General features: G+C 41.9%; 1 long non-coding RNA gene across 1 annotated transcript in view; it reads left to right on the plus strand.

Moving 5' to 3' along the window:
• The first annotated feature begins 141 nt into the window (after window positions 1–141).
• The window catches only part of LOC125484251, a 90,359-nt gene continuing 68,989 nt past the window's right edge, over window positions 142–21,511 (plus strand). The window contains exons 1-2 of the long non-coding RNA XR_007263094.1: window positions 142–343; window positions 7,867–7,960. This is a non-coding gene — a long non-coding RNA (uncharacterized LOC125484251). The remainder of the gene's footprint in view (window positions 344–7,866; window positions 7,961–21,511) is intronic.

A 21,511-nucleotide genomic window follows, 5' to 3' on the forward strand; every position in this document is an offset into this window, starting at 1 on the left:
CCAACGGACGCCAGTCGCTATGGAAACTACGTCCGCCCGAGCAGCGGCGCAGTTTACAGATGCGCATGCGCATTATGCCCCGTGCCGATTTGAGCACCGTGGACGCCATCTTTGATACAGGTACTACGCCCTTCCATTGTACGTTGCGCTAATCTTACTGCTTGCAGTCTCATTTGCTCCGTGCGTTTAAATTGCTGCTTTCACGAAATTTGAAGCTGGAAAACGAAAAGTTCTGGTGGAACAATATAAGCACGTGATATTAGGCACTGTTTACACTAAATGGAATTTAATTCTGAAAAGTGGGACGCCAGGTAGTACGGAGGATGCTGGAGAAACTTAGCAGGTATGGCAGGATCTATAGCGAGAGACGCAGTTGACAATTTGAGTTCGTTATAACTCGTGGTGTCTATACGAAGAGTCATACTGACTCGAAATGTTAACTCTGTATTTCTGTCTACAGATGCTGCCAGACCTGCTGGGTTTCTCCAGAATTCTCTGTGTTTGTTTCAGATATCCAGCAGCTGCACTCCTTTAAAAACGGAAAAAGTGCGGATGTTGTAAATCAAGAAGAGAAACAGAAGTTGCTGAAAAAACTCAGCAGGTCTGGCAGCACTTGTGCAGAGAAATCAGAGTTAACGTTTCGGGTCAGGTGACCCTTCCTCAGAACTGGTGGTATCTGCACTATTTTGCTTTTTCTTTTGAGGAACCTTGTTGTGCATGTCCATAGATCCTTAAAAGGCAACAGGACAGGTTGATAAGATGATTAAGGAGGCATGTGGCCTTTATTAGTGAAGGAATTGAATGCAAGAGCAGGGAATGATGGTGTTCCAAAGGGCATTGATTAGGTCACAGTTGGGGTACTGCGTGCAGTTCTGGTCACCACACTAAAGAGGGTGTAGAAGATATTTGGTATGAAGAAAAAAGAAGCTCAATCTGGCAGGAGATGAGCACAACTGCTCATGTGGGGTTGGGGAGATATCAATGGGAAACCCACCCAGTAAGCTTAATTGTAATGTCCTGTGCTGATCTCACATTAGCCACTGGCATTACTCAGAGCAATGCTTTTATGTATCTTCTGCAACTAATGCCCTTTTTTATGCGGGTACCTTGTGGCATCCAGGAAACCTCCACAAAAAACTTGTGCTGGAGACCATCATCTCCACCTCTGAGGAAGAATCCAGTGAATGTTCACGAGATACATCAGCAAGGCGTTTACCTGCACCTTCTGTCATCTTAAGATACACTCCACCTCAGTGTGTAATCTTTCAGTGTTAGATTTGGAAGTGCAATTTGGTGAGCCCATCACCGACATATATCCGCAACTGGTTGAGGAAGAAATGTCCCGGATCTTTGAAAGTCAAACAATTGCTAGAGGCCAGGATTCTAGCCCAGTCAGAAAGCACCCCATTTTTCCTATTGACTTGGTCATCCTGCAGAAACAAGCACAGCTTTGTCACAGATACTGGTAAGCTGGTACGAAGGATGGAGGAAACCACCATTGTTACCAGTACCATGCTGACTCCAGCATGCGTGCAGTCGGTTGTCTTTCTGGACAGGTTGGCAACTGCTGTGGTGACTGAAATCCAGCAGGACACTTGGCGTTTGCCAGATGCACACATGGACCTGTATTCCATCGCTTTAGCCATTGTTGCTCAGCAAGACATTGATGAGGGACCTCAATCACAGCCAGGTGCCTCGTGACAAGGTGGTGCAGCAGGTACCTTAGGGACAAAAGAGCTACAGACAAGTCCAGATTGCATGGATGTACCTTGGAATTATGTACATTAAACCCTAGGTCTTTCTGTTCTACATAACTATCCAGGGCCGTACCATTAATTGTATAAGTCTTGCCCTTGTTTGTTTTGCCAAAATACAATACCTCACATTTATGCGAATTAAACTTCATCTGACACTCCTCAGCCCATTGATCCAATTGATCAAAATCTCTTTGTAATCTGAGATAACCTTGTTAACTGTCCACTACCACTGATTTTGGTGTCATCTGCAAACTTACTAACGATACCTCCTATACTGTTATCCAAATTATTCATACAGATGACAAACAAAAGTGGACCCAATACCGATCCCTGTAATAACATGGCTGGTATCAGGCCTCCAGTCTGAAAAGCACCCCTCCACCACCACCGTCTGTCTCCTACCATTAAGCCAATTCTGTACCCAATTGAGAAACTCACCCTGAATCCCATGTGATCTAACTTTACTAATTAGTCTACCAAGTGGAACCTTGTCAAAGGCTTTACTAAAGTTTGTGTGAACAATGTCGATTGCTCTGTCCTCCTCAATCCTTTTAGTTACTTCCTCAAAAAACTCAATCAAATTTGAGAGTCACAATTTCCCTTGCACAAAAATTTTTTTTCTCCATTTATGGGATGTGGGCATCGCTGGCTGGCCAGCCTTTCTTGCCCATCCCTAGTTGCCCTTGAGAAGGTGGTAGTGAGCTGCCGCCTTGTACTGCTGCAGTCCTCCAGCTGTGGGTTGACCTACAATACTATTAGGGAGGGCATTCCAGGATTTTGACCCAACGACAGTGAAAGTACAACGATATATTTCCAAGTCAGGATGGTGAGCGGCTTGGAGGGGAACATGGCGGGGTGGTGTTCCCATATGTCTGATGCCCTTGTCCTTCTAGATGGAAGTGGTTGTGGGTTTGGAAGGTGCTGTCTGAGGATCTTTGAATTTCTGCAGAGCATCTTGTAGATAGTACACACTGCTGCTATTCAACGTCGGTGGTGGAGGGAGTGGAAGTTTGTGGATGTAGTGCCAATCAAGCAGGCTGCTTTGTCTTGGATGGTGTCAAGCTTCTTGAGTGTTGTTGGGGCTGCACTCATCCGGGCATGTAGGGAGTATTTCATCACACTCCTGACTTGTGTCTTATGGACAGGCTTTGAGGAGACAGGAGGTGAGTTACTCGCCGCAGTATTCCTAGCTTCTGGCCTGCTCTTGTAGCCACTGTGTTTATGTGGTGAGTCCAGTTGAGTTTGTGGTCAATGGTAACCCCCAGGATGTTGATAGTGGGGTATTCTGTGATGGTAACACCATTGAATGTCAAGGGACTGTGTTTAGATTTTCTCTTATTGGTGATGGCCATAACCTGACATTTCTGTGGTGCGAATGTCACTTGCCAGTTGTCAGCCCAAGCCTGGATACTGTCCAGATCTTGTTGGATTTAAATATGGACTGCTTCAGTATCTGAGGAGTCACGAATGGTGCTGAACATTGCAATTATCGGCGAACATCCCCACTTCTGACCTTATGATGGAGGGAAGGTCATCGATGAAGCAGCTGAAGATGGTTGGGCTGAGGACACTACCCTGAGGAACTCCTGCAGAGATGTCCTAGAGCTGAGATTATTGACCTCCAACGACCACGACCATCTTCCTATGTGTCAGGTATGACTCCAACCATTGGAGAGTTTGCCCCCAATACCCATTGATTCCAGTTTTGCCAGGGCTCCTTGTTGCCATACTCGGTCGAATGCAGCAGTGATATCAAGGGCTGTCGCTCTCACCTCACCTCTGGAATTCAGCTGGGTCGGTCCTGCTGGTGGGACAGTGCATAACCGGGGATGTGATGGTGGACATTGTGTGTAAGGTATGATTCTGTGAGTATGACTGTGTCAGGCTGTTGCTTAACTAGTCTGTGAGACAGCTCTTCCAATTTTGGTACTAACCCCCAGATGTTAGTGAGGAGGATTTTGTAGAGTCAACAGGGCTGTTTCTGGCACCTACACTCACCTTTACTGGCTCCATCCCCGCCTCTTTGATCTGTCTGTCTCCTCTCCACCTATCCTCTCCTCTATCCATCTTCTATCCGCCTCCCCCTCTCTCCCTATTTATTTCAGAACCCCCTTCCCCTCCCCCATTTCTGAAGAAGGGTCTAGGCCCAAAACGTCAGCTTTCCTGCACCTCTGATGCTGCTTGGCCTGCTGTGTTCATCCAGCTCTACACCTTGTTATTTCACGGTTTTATCTTTGCTACTTTTGGCATTTGCTGTTCTTGTGGTAGGAGAGTGACACCCAGATTGTTGTATCCATATTGCAAAACCTACAGATATATCCTAGAATAGAATCTCAGGCCCACAAAAATCTGAGTCTACAAATTAGCTGACAGGATAAAAGTCTTAGCAATATTAATTTAGGGGTGCCAATGCACTGATGACTAAAACTGCAGAACTGACAGATAAAACAAGCATGGACCTCCAGTTACTTTGCTTCTTTTAATTGGCCATAGTTTGGAGTAAAAGCAAGAAGAAAACTAAATGGGGAGAATGTGGAATGGAGCACCATATTCTAGCTCTGTTTTTATAGCCATAGGTAATCAGTGCAGCCTCCAATGAAGTGCTAAATAAAAACCGAAAGAACTGCGGATGCTGTAAATCAGGAACAAAAATAAAGTTGCTGGAAAAGCTCAGCAGGTCTGGCAGCATCTGTGGAGGAGAAAACAGAGTTAACGTTTCGGGTTTGGTGACCCTTCCTCGAGGAAGTTTGTTTTCGTTCTAATGAAGTGCTGTTGTGTTTTCCCACTTGTTATTTAAACTCTGGTGACGGTTGAGCTGGATTACCTCACTTCCGGTTTTCCTTTGCAATGGAATGTATATGGGGTCGAAAACAAAACCAAAGTTGCTGGAAAAGCCCAGCAGGTCTGGCAGCATCTGAAGGAAAAAACAGAGTTAACGTTTTGGGTCCAGTGACCCTTCCTCAGAACTGGGGTCGATCTCTGTGTTTGTTGATGTCTTTCTTCGTGGAGTACCAGGCTTCCAGGAATTCCCGTGCATGTCTCTGCTTTGCTTGTCCCAGGATCTTGGTGTTGTCCCAGTCGAATTGGTGGTTCTCCTTATCCATGTGGATAGAGATGAGTGAGTAACAAACCAGCTCGGTGAGCCAACCAGCCACAGCATCCACAATCCGAGCTACAAATCTACTGTAAAACTTTATGGCCATTGGTAATGTTTGGAACTAAGTGGAACTTCATTTGATCTGAATTAAATGAGCCACAAATGAGATGACAACCATTGTCAATAAAAGCAGGGTCATGACTTTTATTTCAGAATGCTTGATTTTTATAAAAGGTTGTCTTTGATTTATACAGAGATGGTATTATAGAGATGATACTGAATACTTGTTGTTAAACAGTTCATGGGGCATTTCAGTATGCAGGTGGACTGGGAAAATCAGGTTGTTAGTGGATTGCAAGAAAAGGAATTTGTGTAATGTCAACGAGATGGCTTTTTGGAGCAGCTTGTATTGGAGCCCACAAGGGAACAGGCAGTTTTGGATTTAGTGATGTACAATGAGGCAGACTTGATAAGGAAGCTTAAGGTGAAGGAATCCTTAGGAGGCAGTGACTATAATATGATAGTATTTAGTCTGCAATTTGAGAGGGAGAAAGTGGAATCAGATATAACGGTATTACAGTTGAATAAAGGCAGCTAGAGAGGCGTGAGGGTGGAGTTGGCCAGAACTGACTGGGAGAGGAGCCCAGCAGGAAAGACAGTGAAACAGCAAGGGCAGGAGTTTCTCTGCAGTAATTCAGGAGACCCAGCAAAAAATCATCCCTAGGAAAAAGAAACATACTAAAGGGAGGAAGAGGCAATCATGGCTGACAAGGGAAGTCAGGGACAGCATAAAAGCAAAAGAGAAGCCTATAATGCAGCGAAGGGCAGTGAGGAGCCAGGGGATTGGGAAGCCTACAAAGACGAACAGAGGGCAACTAAAAAAGAAATAAGCAGGGAGAATATAAAATATGAGGATAAGCTAGCCAGTAATATAAAAGAAGATTACAAGAGTTTTTTTTTTTTGGTATGTAAAGGGCAAAAGAGAGGCAAAAGTGGACATTGGATCCCTGGAAAATGACGCTGCAGAAGTAGTAATGGGAGATAAAGAAATGGCGGAAGACCTGAACAAATACTTTGTGAACGTCTTCCCAGTAGAAGACAGGAGTAACAAAATAAAAACTCGAGAGTCAGGGGGCAGAGGTGAGCATGGTGGCCGTCACCGAGGAGAAGGTGCTAGAAAAACTGAAAGGTCTGAAGATGGATAAATCACCTGGACCAGATGGACTACACTCCAGAATTCTGTAGGAGGATAGCTGAAGAGATAGTGGATCATCAGTGGTGACCTTTTAGGAATCATTGGAGTCAGGGAAGGTCCCAGAGGACTGGAAGCTTGCTAACGTAACCCCTCCCTTTAAGAAGGTGGTAAGGCATAGGATGGGAAATTACAGGCCAACTAACCTGACCTTGGTTGTTGGTAAGATTTCGGAGTCCATTGTGAAGGTCGTGATTTCTGAATACTTGGAAATGCATGGTAAAATAGGGCAAAGTCAGCATGGCTTCATCAAGGGAAGGTCATGCCTGACAAATCTGTTAGAATTCTTTGAGGAGGTAATGAGCAGGTTAGACAAAAGAGAGCCAATGGATGTTATCCACTTGGACTTCCAGAAGGTCTTTGACAAGTTGCCACACAGGAGGTTGCTGAGTAAGATAAGAGCACATGGTGATAGAGGCAAGGCACTAGCATGGATAGAAGATTAGCTGTCTGGCAGAAAGCAGAGAGTGGGATTAAAAGGGTCTTTCCCACTATGGCAGCTGGTGACTAGTGATGTTCTGCAAGTTTCAGTGCTGGGACTTCATGTATTAATGACCTAGATGAAGGATCTGAGGGCATTCTTGCTAAATTTGCAGATGATACAAAGATAAATGGAGGGATGTGAGTTATTGAGGAGGCAGGGAGGCTGCAGAAGGATTTAGACATGTTAGGAGAGTGGGCAAAGAAATGGCAGATGGAATACAACATTGGAAAGTATAAGGTCATACACTTTGGTAGGAAGAATAGAGACATAGACTATTTTCTAAATGGCTGGAAAAAATTCAGAAATCTGAAGTGCTAAAGGACTTGGGAATCCTGGTCCAGGATTGTCTTAAGGTTGACTTGCAGGTTGAGTCAGTAGTTAGGAAGCCAAATACAATGTTGGCATTTATTTCGAGAAGACTAGAATATAAAAGCAGGGATATACTTCTGAGGTTTTATAAAGTTCTGGTGAGACCACATTTAGAGTATTGTGAGCAATTTTGGGCCCCATATCTCAGGAAGGATGTGCTGGTTCTGGAGCAGGTCCAGAGGAAGTTCACGAGAATGATCCCAGGAATGAAAGGTTTAACATCTGAGGAATGTTTGAGGACTCTGTGACTATACCCAATGGAGTTCAGAAGGATGAGGGGAGTTCTAAATGAAACTTATAGAATACTGACAGGCATGGATAGAATGGATGTTGGGAAGATGCTTCCATTAGCAGGAGAGACTAGAACCCGAGGGCACAACCCTTAGAGTAAAGGGAAGACCCGTTAGAATGGAGATGAGGAAAAACCTCTTCAACCAGAGAGTGGTGAATCTATGGAATTCATTGCCACAGAAGGCTGTGGAGGCCAAGTCATTGAGTATATTTAAGACAGAGAAAGATAGGTTCCCGATTGTGAAGGGGATCAATGGTTATGGGGAGATTGCGGGAGAATGGGGTTGAGAAACTCATCATCCATGATTGAATGGAGGAGCAGACTTGATGGGTCAAATGGTCTAATTTCTGCTCCTATGTCTTATGGTCTTATAGCACAAGGGCAACATTAACTTGCATTTATATACTAATTTTAAGATAGAAAGTTACCCAAAAATGCTCCATGGAAGTGTACACAACGAAGATGCTGAACTAAGTAAGACAGTATCAAGAGGATGACTAAAGTTTGGTTAATGAGCTGGTGGATGGTTTTAAGTGAGGGATGTTTCAGAAGGAGACTCCAGTACCTGAGACTGGATATAAATACGACCATGCCATTGATACTGTTTCTCTACAGTTCCTTTGCTGAAGTTACAGCGGTTACTTGGGAGAACCCTTGTGGAAATTCATACCTCTAGTGTGAGCTTGACCACAAATCCTACGATCAAGAGGTAAGAACACTACCAAACTGATATTATTTTCAAGAAGAGTCATATTGAACTTGAAACGTTAACTCTGTTTCTCTTTCTACAGATGCTGCTAGACCTTCTGGGTTTCTCCAGCATTTTCTTTGTGTCTTTGTCATTATAATTGCTGCAACTCCTGCTACTATTAAGTTCCAAGTAGGGCAATTGGTTTGGTAATCTGGTACCAGGAATATAAACAACATGTCCTACTGACTGAAGGTGGTTTTGAATAATTAGCACCTCAACACTGAACATGTTGACTTGGAAGAAGACACTGCTATTGGACTGTCTTTGTTGCCGCTGGATTTATAGAATCTTGCAAAGACACCATTTATGGTACTTGTGCTTTAAGGTTGCCCAAGTTTCAAAGGCATATAGGAGTGTGGAGATATTGCTGCCTTGCAAACCATGACATTGAATTTTCTCAATAAAATATCTCTTTTTTTTTTTTTTGTAGACTGGATCTGATCTTGCATAATCTCTAAGCAATGCAAAATGATTTTCAGTGCACTCATCTTTTATGTCGTCCATTGGATCATGTGCGATATGTCCATGGAAGGGGTGGGACGGCCTTCCCACTTGAATTTGAGATCCTGGGCCTCAAATACTCTCTTCCAGAACACACCTTCACCAATCAATTAAGACCCAATGACAAATTTCTGGAAAATGTGGAACACTTCCCATACTTTGGGAAGATCCTCTTGATGACGGCAGACATAGACAACATAATGTATCATTGCCTTAGGTCAAATGAAAATGAGATGACTCGTACATAGCTATATAGTAGCATTGTGGTTATCTTGTACTAGAATGGTGATCCATGCAAAGGGTGGACTAATGGTCCAAATCTGACCATGACAGTTATGGAATTAAATTTTGATTAATTAATGAAAATGATATAGCATATAAGAAGTCCAGCATTTGTAATAGTGACTGTAATTACTCCTGGGATGTCATAAAAGAAAACAACTCCCTCACAATGTTCCTTGGGCAAAGAAATCTATCAACCTTGCTTAGTTCGGCACCTTATGTCACAGTGAACTCCCATCAGTTTTTCACTTTGAAACAGCTTAACAATCCTCTCAGTTTGAGATGGCTTGTAAAAACTGACCCTGCAAGTGACATTCTCGTCATATGAATGAATTTTTAAAAAAATCTAGGGAATAGCTTACTTGCTGGCAAATGATCAGCTTGCGGGAGTTTTAACCTTGCAAAGTGGGAAGGCCGTCCCACCCCTTCCATGGACATCAGAGATAGTAGGAACTGCCAATGCTGGAGTCTGAGATAACAAGGTGTGGAGCTGGATGAATACAGCAGGCCAGGCAGCCTCAGAGGAGCAGGAAAGCTGACGTTTCGGGTATGGACCCTACTTCAGAAAATTTCAGATTTCTGAAGAAGGGTCCGGGCCAGAAACGTCAGCTTTCCTGCTCCTCTGATGCTGCCTGGCCTGCTGTATTCATCCAGCTCCACACCTTGTTATCCCTTCCATGGATATGTCCCACATGATCCAATGGATGATATAAAAGATAAGAGCACTGAAAATCATTTTGCATTGCACAGAGATGATGCAAGATCAGATCTAGTCTACAGAAAGAGATATATTTTATTGCAAAGAAATATTAACCTAATTTTTATTTTTTTGTGTACAACAATGTAGACCCTATTTCAAAAACAACGACGTATAACTATCAACCTACTTGCACTGCTAAAGATAGAATAGTTTTGTACAGTTAGTATTATAAGGAATTGAGGATATTAGAATATGAATAACATTACAAACAACAGATTGTTAAAATTCTGTTTTTTTTTAGTTCAAGTGTTGAACTATTGTAGTGTTCACAATATATATCAGGGGAACACAATGTACAATGATTTTAAAGTAGACAATGGATCATCTGTGTTTCCTACAATTGTGCATCCTACATACAATGCAGCATCACCATAATGACTCCTGTTACAAGGATAATCAGCTATACAGTAGAATCTGCTTATTAGTTACTGCTTGAGAAAACTTCACAAGTTACAACATAATGGAAATTTCTATTAGACAGGAAACACGGAAAATAAGTTCTGGTGTATAAAAACTTTCATTTTCTTAAATTCAGTGTAATATCTGTACACAAGATGAATAACATCAGTAACGTAACGTGTATACTTTATATGTTTGAATATAATTTATTTTAGAGTTTGGATTTTGGCCTATGTGCATGAGGGAGTTTAATGATTGTCAGTATTTTTGGAGCCATAACTTTTTAAAAAAAAAAATCGGAATGAGAGACGGAACCCTGGGATGATAATGGGGATTTGTTTGCATTGGTAAAGTTTTGAGTGGACAGAGTAAACATTGAAAAGCATTAGCTTGTTTTCTGTTTAGAAGGATGAGGATTTTTCTTTGCTTAGCAGAAAACAAAAGCTCAAAGCTTTGTTGGTCAGTTTGCAAAAGTCCTGGTTGAAGCTAAATGAATGAAACAGCTTACCCTCAAAAAAAGGAGTTAATTCAGAAAAATTAGTTTAAGTGTAATGGTTTTAGTTTGAAAGTTCCAGACCAGAAGTGTTTGGTTAGAATCTCAAAAAGGTTATTTGAAACTGAGATCATCTAAACTTAATTGCATGTTTAATTAAGATAGGGTCTGCCATATTCTCAAGACTGGGACTTGAAAAAAATAGTTAAATTATACCTATAATGTCATAGAGAAGCAAACTCTCTCTGGTATTTGAGCATTGTAAAGTGATGGTGTTAGAATAGATAAGACTGGATTTTTGCTGTGTCTTTTGAAATCTTTCAAATGGTGTTATTTGTAAATAACATCGTTTATTCTAATTATCTTGTTTTTGTTTGAATCTCTTTTTATTGTTAAAGCCAAATTTGCAGCATTGTGTGTTTTGTGTGTCAATGAAAGACCACCTTGTTAAAAAAACAAAAGATCTATCCAACTAGATTTCAGTCTGGGATCTGACTTATCCAGGAGAAACATCAACTGGGATCTTAACATATCTTACAACAACAACAGCTTACAAATATGAATATGGTACAACTTCTTAACAATGGAAAAAATGCTTGTCTCCTGGTTCAAGTCTTTAGCCTTTTTGATGAAGGACAGAAATCATCAACCTGCTCCCTTCCAGTGAATGAAATCTGTCCAACTCTTTATTGTCTCTTGGTTTGATTAATCTCTGCAGAATAGATAATGTAGAATCTACTTCTCTAACTGTGGGAGTTTCTCGTTCTGACATTCTTAATTTTATATCTTTCACAGTCACTGCTACCAAGTTTTCTTGAGAAGTTATTCCTTTATTGGTCAGCTCTCTGTAGGTACAAAAGTATTCATCCAATGGAACCAAAAAAATTGAACGCTGAATCATTCAAACTGCATGATCCATCATGACCATGCCTAAAAGTTCATCTAAATGCCATTGTAAGTCCAGTGGATACTCTGCTAACAATACCTCATCTGTGCCTTAGCAGTAGGCCTGCTATTTTGTGCTTTTTTTAAACACACAGATTTTTGTAAACATCTCACTCTTCTGCAGCATTGAAAGCTACAAAGTTTGCCACACACTGATTTCTTTGGTAAGTGCATCAGCTTTCATCTTCAAGAGGCTAATGTCAACTAGAAGTTTGAGCTGTTTTTCAAATTCTGGAAGTCAAATATTTAGAAAGATTCTGTGTAACCATGTTCTTGAATCTTCAATTCCTATTCAAAACATACATTAGTTGAAATCATACTAAAATAATTATGGCAAATTTAGAGGACTCTTCTGGTGTAGTGATATGACCTTACCTCTGAGCTAGGAAGGCACAGGTTCGAGACTCACCTGGATGAACAAACTGACAATAGCACCGTGGTACAGGGAGCCATTTAAGAAGGGGGAGAAAAGAGAAACGTAGTTGTAATCGGGGATAGTACAGTCAGGGGAATAGTCACTGTTCTCTGTGGCTAAGATTGAGAGTCCTGAAGCCTATGTTGCTTGCCTGGTGCCTGGGTTCAAGATATCTCATTGGTGTTACAGTGGAACTTGGAGTGAGAGCGGAAAGATCCGGTCGTCGTAGTCCATGTAGGTACCAACGATAGAGCTAGGAAGAACAAAGAAGTTCAACTGAGGAAATGTGAGCCCCTAGGGTCTAAATTAAAAGCAGAACCAAAAAGGTAATAAGCCTTAGATCACTACCTGAGCCATGAACTAATTGGCACAGGGTCAACAAGATTAAAGGTGTAAACGTGTGGCTGAAATATCAGTGTGGAAGAAACAGGTTTGAATTCATGGGACATTAGCACCAGTTCTGGGGAACAAGGGAGCTGTTCTGATGGGACAGGCTCTACCTGAATCATGCTGGGACCAGAGACCCGGCAAATTGCAAAACGAGGGTGGTAGACAGAGTCATAGAGATGTACAGCATGGAAACAAACCCTTCAGTCCAACTCGTCAATGTCGAACAGATATCCTAAATTAATCTAGTCCCCCTTACCAGCATTTGGCAGCAAGATGCCTTTTAAATGCTGTAATTGTACCAGGCTCCACCACTTCCTCTGGCAGTTCATTCCATACACGCATCACCCCCTGTGTGAAAAATTTGCCCCTCAGGTCCCTTTTAAATCTTTCCCCTCTCACCTTAAACCTATGTCCTCTAGTTTTGGACTTCCCTACCCTGGGGAAAAGACCTTGTCTATTCACCCAATCCATGCCCCTCATGATTTTATAAACCTCTATAAGGTCACCCCTCAGCCTTTGATGTTCCAGGAAAATAGCCCCAGCCTATTCAGAGATAGTAAGAACTGCTGATGCTGGAGTCTGAGATAACGCAGCGTGGAGCTGGAGGAACGCAGCAGAGGAGCAGGAAAGCTGACGTTTCGGGTCGGGACCCTTCTTCTGAAATGGGGGAGGGGGAAGGGAGCTCTGAAATAAATTGAGAGGAGTGGTGGGGCTGGGGAAGGTAGGTGGGATGGCGATAGGTGAGTGCAGGTAGGCAGTGATGGAGATTGGTCATTGAGGTGGGAGGAGCGGATAGGTGGGAGAGAAGATGGACAGGTCAAGGAGGCAGGGATGAGAGGGAGATAGGTTGGAAAGAACCTCACTGACCAATCTCCACCACTGCCTACCTACACTCACCTATCACCATCCAACCTACCTTCCCTAGCCCTACCCCTCCTCTCTATTTATTTTCAGAGCTCCCTTACCCCTTCCCCATTTCTGAAGAAGAGTCCCGAGCCAAAACGTCAGCTTTCCTGCTCCCAGTCTTTTCAGCCTCTCCCTTTAGCTCAAACCCTGGCAACATCCTTGTAGATCTTTTCTGAAACCTTTCAACTTTCACAACGTCTTTCCTATAGCAGGGAGACTGGAATTGCATACAGTATTCCAAAAGTGGCCTAACCAATGTCCTGTACAGCCGCAACATGACCTCCCAACTCCTATACTCAGTGCGCTGACCAATAAAGGCAAGCATACCGAATGCCTCTTCACTATCCCATCTACTTGTGACTCCACTTTCAAGGAACTATGAATCTGCACTCCAAGGCCTCTTTGTTCAGCAACACTCCCCAGAACCTAATCATTAATAAGTCCTGCCTTGATTTGCCTTTCCAAAATGCAGCACCTCACATTTATCTAAATTAAAGTCCATCTGCCACTCTTTGGCCCATTGGCCCATCTGATCAAGATCCTGTTGTACCTTCGCTGTCCACTACACCTCCAATTTTGGTGCCATCTGCAAACGTACTAACCATACCTCCTATGTTCACATCCAAGTCATTTACATAACCGACAAAAAGCAGTGGACCCGGCACCAATCCTTGTGGCGCACTGTTGGTCACAGGCCTCCAGCCTAGAAAGCAACCCTCCATCACCACTCTCTGTCTTCTACCTTCAAGCCAGTTCTGTATTCAAACTAGTTCGCCCTGTATTCCATGTGATCTAACCTTACTAACCAGTCTACCATGAGGAACCTTGTCAAACGCCTTGCTGAGGTCTGTATAGATCGCGTCCACCACTCTGTTTTCAGCAGTCCTCTTTGTTACTTCTTCAAAAAACTCAATTAAGTTAGTGAGACATGATTTCCCATGCACAGAACCATGTTTACTATCCCTAATCAGTCCTTGCCTTTCCAAATACACTTAAATCCTGTTTCTCAGGATTCCTTGCAAGAACTTGCCCACCACTGATGTCAGGCAAACTGATCTGTAGGTCCCTGGCTTTTCCTTACCATTTTCCTTAAATAATAGCACTATGTTAGCCATCAATAGCAACTGTGGCTATTGATGATACAAATATCTCAGCAAGGGGCCCAGCAATCACTTCCCTAGCTTCCCACAGAGTTCTAGCGTACACCTGATCAGGTCCCAGGGATTTCTTCGCCTTTAGCATTTTAAAACATCCAGCACCTCCTCCTCTGTAATACGGACATTTTTCAACGTTCATTTTCCGACATGCTCTATTTTCAATATCCTTCTCCACAGCAAACACTGATGTAAAATACTCATTTAGTATCTCCCCCATCTCTTGCAGTTCCACACATAGACGGCCTTGCTGATCTTTAAGGGGCCCTATTGTCTCCCTAGTTACCTTTTTGCCCTTAATGTATTTGTAGAATACTTTTGGATTCTCCATAACTCTATTTGCCAAAGCTGACTCATGTTCCCTTATTGCTCTCCTGATTTCCCACTTAAGTATGCCCCTACTGCCTTTATACTCTTCTAGGGATTTAGTTGATCCCCGCTGTCTATAGCTGCCATATGCTTCCTTCTTTTTCTTGACAAGAACTTTAATTTCTCTAGTCATCCAGCATTCCCTACACCTTCCAGCCTTGCTCTTAACCCTAACAGGAACATACTGTCTCTGGACTCTCTGGACACAGTCAAGAAGGCACAACAATGCCTCTTCTTCCTCAGGAGGCTAAGGAAATTTGGCATGTCCATAAGGTCCCTCACCAACTTCTACAGATGTATTATTGAAAGCATACTGTTCGGGTGCATAATGGCCTGGTATGGCAACTGTTCTACCCAGGACCAAAGAAACTACAGAAGGTTGTGTGCACAGCCCAAACCATCACAGAAGGCAACCTCCCATCCATGGACTCTATTTACATGGCTCACTGCTGTGAAAGGCATCCAATATCATCAAAGACCCATCGCACCCCGGTAATGACCTCCTACAATATGTTCCATCAGGTAGAAGATGCAGAAATGTGAACACATGCATGAGCAGACTCAGGAACAGCTTCTTTCCGGCCATTATCAGACTGTTGAATGGACCCTAGCCTCAAATAATGTAACCTGCAATGTAACCTATGTGCTTCTAAGTCTTTTTGATTTGTACATCCTTTGCTTGCTGTGACCTGCCTGTACTGCTCATAAACAAAGCTTTTCACTGTAATTTGGTACACGTGACAATAAAATCAATCACTCTCATTATCTCATTTTTGACGGTTTCCCATTTTCCGGCTGTCTCTTTACCTGCAATCATTCGCCCCCAATCAACTTTTGAAAGTTCTTGCCTCAATACTGTCAAAATTGGCCTTTCCCAAATTTAGAACTTTAACTTTTAGATCCGATCTATCTTTTTCCCTCACAATTTTAAAACTAATAGAATTATGGTCACTAGCCCCTAAATGCTCCCACACTGACACCTCAGTCACTTATTTCCCAAGAGTAGATCAAGTTTTGCACTTTCTCTAGTAGGTACATCACATACTGAATCAGAAAATTTTCTTGTACAGACTTAACAAATTCCTCTCCATCCAAGCTCTTAACACTTCGGCAGCCATAGTCTGTGTTTGGAAAGTTCAAATCCCCTTTCATTATCACTCTATTATTCATACAGATGACTGAGATCTCCTTACAAATTTATTTCTCAATTTCCAGCTGACTATTGGGAGGGGAATCTACAGTACGATTCCAATAATGAGATCATCCTTTTCCTATTTCTCAGTTCTTCCCAAATAACTTTCCTGGATGTATTCCCAGGAATATCCTCCCTAAGTACAGCCATAACGTTATCCCTACTTAAAAATGCCACTCTCCCTCCTCTCTTGCCCCACTTACTATTCTACACTGGTACATTAAGCTGCCAGTCCTGTCCATCCCTGAGCCATGTAATTATTATGATATTCCAGTCCCATGTTCCCAAACATGCCCTGAGTTCATCTACCTTACCTGTTAGGCCTCTTGCATTGAAATAAATACAGTTTAATTTACCAGTCCTACCTCGTTCTCTTTTGAGGCTTTAAACTATACAAAACAAGGTAAATAATCTGGTAGCACAGATTAAAATTGTTAGCTGCAATGTTGTGGGTATCAAAGAGATGTGGCTGCAAGGGATCAGAACTGGGAGCTAAATATTCAAAGGTACACATCCTACAAAAAGGACAGGCAGATAAGATTGGGGGTTGAGGTGCAGGTTTAGTGAGAAATTAATTGGTAGCTTGAAGTGATATAGAGTCGGAAGGTATAGGTAAAGTTGAGGAACCGCAAAGGAAAAATGATCTTGATAGTTGTGTACAGGACTCCTACGTGATTGTCAGGATGTGGGGAAGAAAATAAATCAGGAGACAGCAAAAGCATTTAAGAAGGGCACTGTTACAATCATCGTGGGGAATTTCAACATGCAGATGGACAGGGAAAATCCGGTCAGTAGCTGATCTCGAGAAAGGTATTTATGGAATGCCTTCATAATGGTTTTTGGAGCAGCTTGTAGTTGAGCCTGCTAGCGAACAGGCACTTCTGGAATTGGTGATGTGAAATGAGGCAAACTTGATTAGGGAGCTGAAGGTGAAGGAACCCCTCAGGGGCAGTGATGATAGTATGATAGAATTCACCCTGTAGTTTGAGAGGGACAAGCTGGAATCAGATGTATTGCAATTGAGTAAAGGTGACTACAAAGACCTGAGGAAGGGGCTGGTCAAAGTTCAATAGAAGGGAAGCTTGGCAGGGAGGATAGTAGAGCAGCAATGGTAGGAGTTTCTGGAGGTAATTCAGGAGGCACAACAGAAATTCATCCCAAGGAAGAAGAAACGCAATAAGGGGAAGATGAGGCAATCATTGTTGACAAGGCAAGTCAGGGACAGGATACAAGCAAAAGGAAAAACTTACAATGTTGTGAAGATTAGTGGGAGGGCAGACGATTGGGAAGTCTTTAAAAGCCAGCAGAGGATAACCAAAGAAAGCAATAAGGGTCAGGGTGGGGGGTTTGGAGGAGGGAGGGAGGTGAAATATGAAGCTAGTTTTATGCAAGAAAATTGCAACTTTTTTTTAGCTAAATAAAATGTAAGAAAGGGGCAAGAGTGTACATTGAACCATTGGGAAATAAGGCTGGAGAAGTAGTTGAACGAAGAAATGGCAGAGGAACTGAATAAGCGCTTTGCTTCAGTTTTTGCAGTGGAAGACACAAGTAACATACCAGCAAATCAAGAGAGTCAGGGGTAGGGATGACTATGGTGGCAATCATTAAGAAGAAGGTGATTGGGAAGCTGAAGGGTCTGAAGGTGGATAAATCACAGATGGAATACAATCTGGGAAAGTGGGAGGTTATGCACTTCAGCAGGAAGAATAGTGGTGTAGACTATTTTCTAAATGGGGAAAGGCTTTGGAAATCTGAAGCATAAAGAGACTTGGGAGTCCTAGTTCAGGATTCTCTTAAGGTTAACATGTAGGTTCAGTTGGCTGTTAGGAAAACAAATGCAATGTTGGTAATCACTTCAAGAGGGCTGGAAATAAGAGCAGAGACGTATTGCTGAGGCAGTATAAGGCTCTTGTCACACTACATTTGGAATATTATGAGCAGTTTTGGGCCCCACATCTAAGGAAGGATGTGATGGCATTGGAAGGGGTCCAGAGGAGGTTTTCAAGAATGATCCCAGGGATGAAATATTTGTCATATGAGGAGTGGTTTAGGACTCTAGTGGTTTTGGGTCTGTACTCAGTGTAAAGCCATCTGACTGAAACTTACAGAATACTGAGAGGTCTGGTTGGAATGGATGTAGAGAAGATGTTTCCACTAGTAGGCCAGACTAAGACCCTAGGGCTGAGCCTCAGAGCGAAAGAACAATCCTTTAGAACTGAGATGAGGAGGAATTTCTTCAGGCAGAGGGTAGTTATTCTGTGGAACTCATTGGTGCAGAGGGCTGCGGAGGCCAAGTCATCGAGTGTATTAAGACAGAGATATATAGATTCTTTATAAGTAAGGGGATCAATGGTTACAGGGAGAAGGCAGGAGAATGGGGCTGAGAAACACATCAGCCATGAATGAATGGTGGAGCGGACCCAATGGGCCAAGTAGCCTAATGCTGCTCCTATATCTAATGGTATTGTGGTCTTATGCTCCAGAGATGTGTAATAACATCTTTGAACAGGTTAATTTGCAATATCTAGAAATGGCAAACATAGTAATTTCTTTAAAAAAAAATCCTTCATCTCTATTACATGTATTTGCTGCTCTCAAATCAGATGTCACAATACATTTATGCAATACATCACCTGTTTGAATATTTTTCGCAAAAGTTATCCTTGCAAACAAATTGCTAGATTAAGCAGTAATTCCACAGATTGGTGATGTGGTGGTAATATTGGGAATACACCTTTAGTGTCATTTGATGCAATGTTGTACAACAATTGACAACAGGATTCACACTTAACAAGCCAATTTCTTATGCAATATTGAAATGCCGCACTTTTAACTGAAGCATTTGTGCCAGATTTCAATCCAGGTTCTAACTGCAAAAATTCAGTGTGTTGCCCATCCCTCATATATAATTTTAAATATATCATACATCTTCACATTACAGATAGGATAGGGATACTTTTTTCATCTAAAGAAGACAGTCTTTGAGTCTACAAAGCTATGTGGCATTCCATTGGTATCATCAAGATGGCTGGTCAGTGAGTGCTCCATAGGATGCCAAGGCCAATACATGTCCAACAGATAATATTTCAAAATTTAACACTGCTGTAGTGTTTTCGCTTTTGTTACTTATATGTCACACAGCATGTCAACTAAATCCAGAGTTAAGGCTTAATTTGACTCTAGATTCAAGATTCTGTTTCAAGATTCTAGAACACCTTCTTTCCTGCTGTTATTAGACTTCTGAATGGATCTCTAAAATTTTAAATTTAATGTTGATCTTGCTCTTTGTGCTCCTTCTCTGCAGCTGTAACATTGTATACCTTCTGTGTTCTATTACCAATCTATTACTAGAGAGCTAGGGCTTTTCTCTTTAGAACGACGAAGGATGAGAGGTGACTTGATAGAGGTGTACAAAATGATCAGAGGTATAGATAGAGTGCTCAGCCAGAGACTTTTTCCTACGGTGGAGGTAACTATTATGAGGGGGCATAGTTTTAAAGTATATAGGGAAATGTCAGAGGCAGGTTCTTTACTCAGAGCGTGGTAAGGGTGTGGAATGCATTGGTGGAGAGAGTAGTGGAGTCGGCCTCATTAGGGGCATTTAAGCGGCTATTAGATAGGCATATGGATGATAGTATAAGGTAGGGGTGGAGATTAGATAGACCTTAGGTTTAGGGTAAAAGTTCGGCACAACATCGTGGGCTGAAGGGCCTGTACTGTGCTGTACTATTCTATGTTCTATGTTCTATTACCCTTATGAACTTTGCAACGTATGATCTGCCTGTATTGTACTCAAAACAAAGCTTTTCACTGTACCCAGGTACATGTGACAGTAATAAATCAAATCAAATTAAAGTTTCCTAGTCATTACCAAGGGCTGATGGAGGTTTGTGATCTGCTCATGCTTGGTTCTGCATCACATGCATTGGTTATCTTCTGTGATACAGAGAAAATCTGATGATACGATCCATGTTATTTGAATATATCCCTGGTTGATGGATAATCCAAATGGTAATCTGAAGAAACAATATCTACCAAAAGATGTTCTCAAAATTGTCAGTTCACGTGAGACCAGAGGAAGATGAATGGACCAATATCCATTCTTGGCCTCAAACTTGGAAAAAAGACTGGCATCTAAGAACTTGGGATTGAACTTTGCTAGGAATGGAATCTTGTGTCAGAATCTCTTTAGTGCAATATTTAGTTGTGTGGATATAACTACGCATGTAGAGTACTATCTTTCTTCAACACAGAAGTATTGGAGTTGCAATAAACAGTATGGTCCTCAAATTTCTGGATGATACCAATTCTGGTTTGAGCTTTTGTTGAATGTGAATGCTGTGCTTACAAGAAGAGTCCATTATGGATTAGGCATCATCTTTCAGAAGTAACACTATTGCTTTCAAAGTTGCCGATAACATCAAACCTGAGAGGGTTAAGAGTAGTCACATATTGAATAGACCTGATATTGCAGTCTGGATTCTTTGGTATTGCAACCGACAAATATGTTATCTCATGGACTGTGATAATCTGTAGATCCGCACAACAAAAACATAAATTGCTGAATAAACTCAGCAGGCCTGGGAGCATTTGTGGGAAGAAAGCAGAGTTAATGCTTCAAGTCCAGTGACTCTTCATCAGAACTGGGTCCATGCATACTGGTAAATCCATGATGGATGGTCACTACTGTATCAATGATGTAAAAGGTTTCAGGTATGCATGCTAGGGCTGTATTGATATTGAAGGCAGTTAATGTAAATGCATGGGATGTCAGACCCATTGTAAGCAGTTAGTTTGTAATGTGTGGATTACACCATATTGTACCGGTTTCCTGACTACCTCTCATGCAAGATGCCTAAAGGGATAATATTTGCACTTGCACCAGTATCAATGTGGGCACATACTGCAAGTTGCCCATTCTTTTGGCTAATATTACTTGGATGGGAAACAAGATTCAGCTTTTCTCACAGGGCATCCAAGTGGTGTACTGTCTGTCTGGAGTCTGTAAGCATGATTTTGCAGATTCATTTTGAACTCATTGACATGCTTACGTGGAATGGATGGAATTTGGAAAGGTCCTTCATATTGATTTTGAGTTGGCTGTTCTTCACATGCTCCTGTGAAGCATTATATTATACTTTGGGGTTCCTTGGGAAATTGGATTACTTGCACATCTTACACTAATGTCGTCTTGTAAGACATAGTTTGCAAAAGTAACACAATGCTGGACAATGTCTGACTAGCCACGTCTCATCCAAGATTTGGATGTTTTACTGAATCTATTGACTGCTGTAATAGTTGTCATGGAGTCAAGTACCTGACGTTGTTGCTAAGCAGCTATAATTGCTTCAAAGTTGAGTCCTTCTCCTAGCACAATGTCAATGGTATATTCTTTGGGTTTGTCTAGAAATGTCTTTCTGAAGGATTTAATGAGTGTAGACGTAATGACCAGTTACTCAGTTCTTTCAACGAAGTTAACTTTAACAAATACACATCTGTACCTTTATGTCAATATTTGCCTTTTAATTGGCCAATTATTTTACGTAGCCATTGTTGGCATGACATGAATTGAATCCTGTGTATCCTGAAGTTGAGTTGAACTTTGAAATGGTCTTCTAATCTGGAATATTTGGTCAGGACTTTTGTGGTCATCGTTAGAGATACCAATGGGTTTAACTCATCTTAGTCATTCATTTCCCAACA

This window comes from Rhincodon typus, chromosome 10 (genome assembly GCF_021869965.1).
Source record: "Rhincodon typus isolate 14 chromosome 10, sRhiTyp1.1, whole genome shotgun sequence".
NCBI classification, from domain to species: domain Eukaryota; kingdom Metazoa; phylum Chordata; class Chondrichthyes; order Orectolobiformes; family Rhincodontidae; genus Rhincodon; species Rhincodon typus.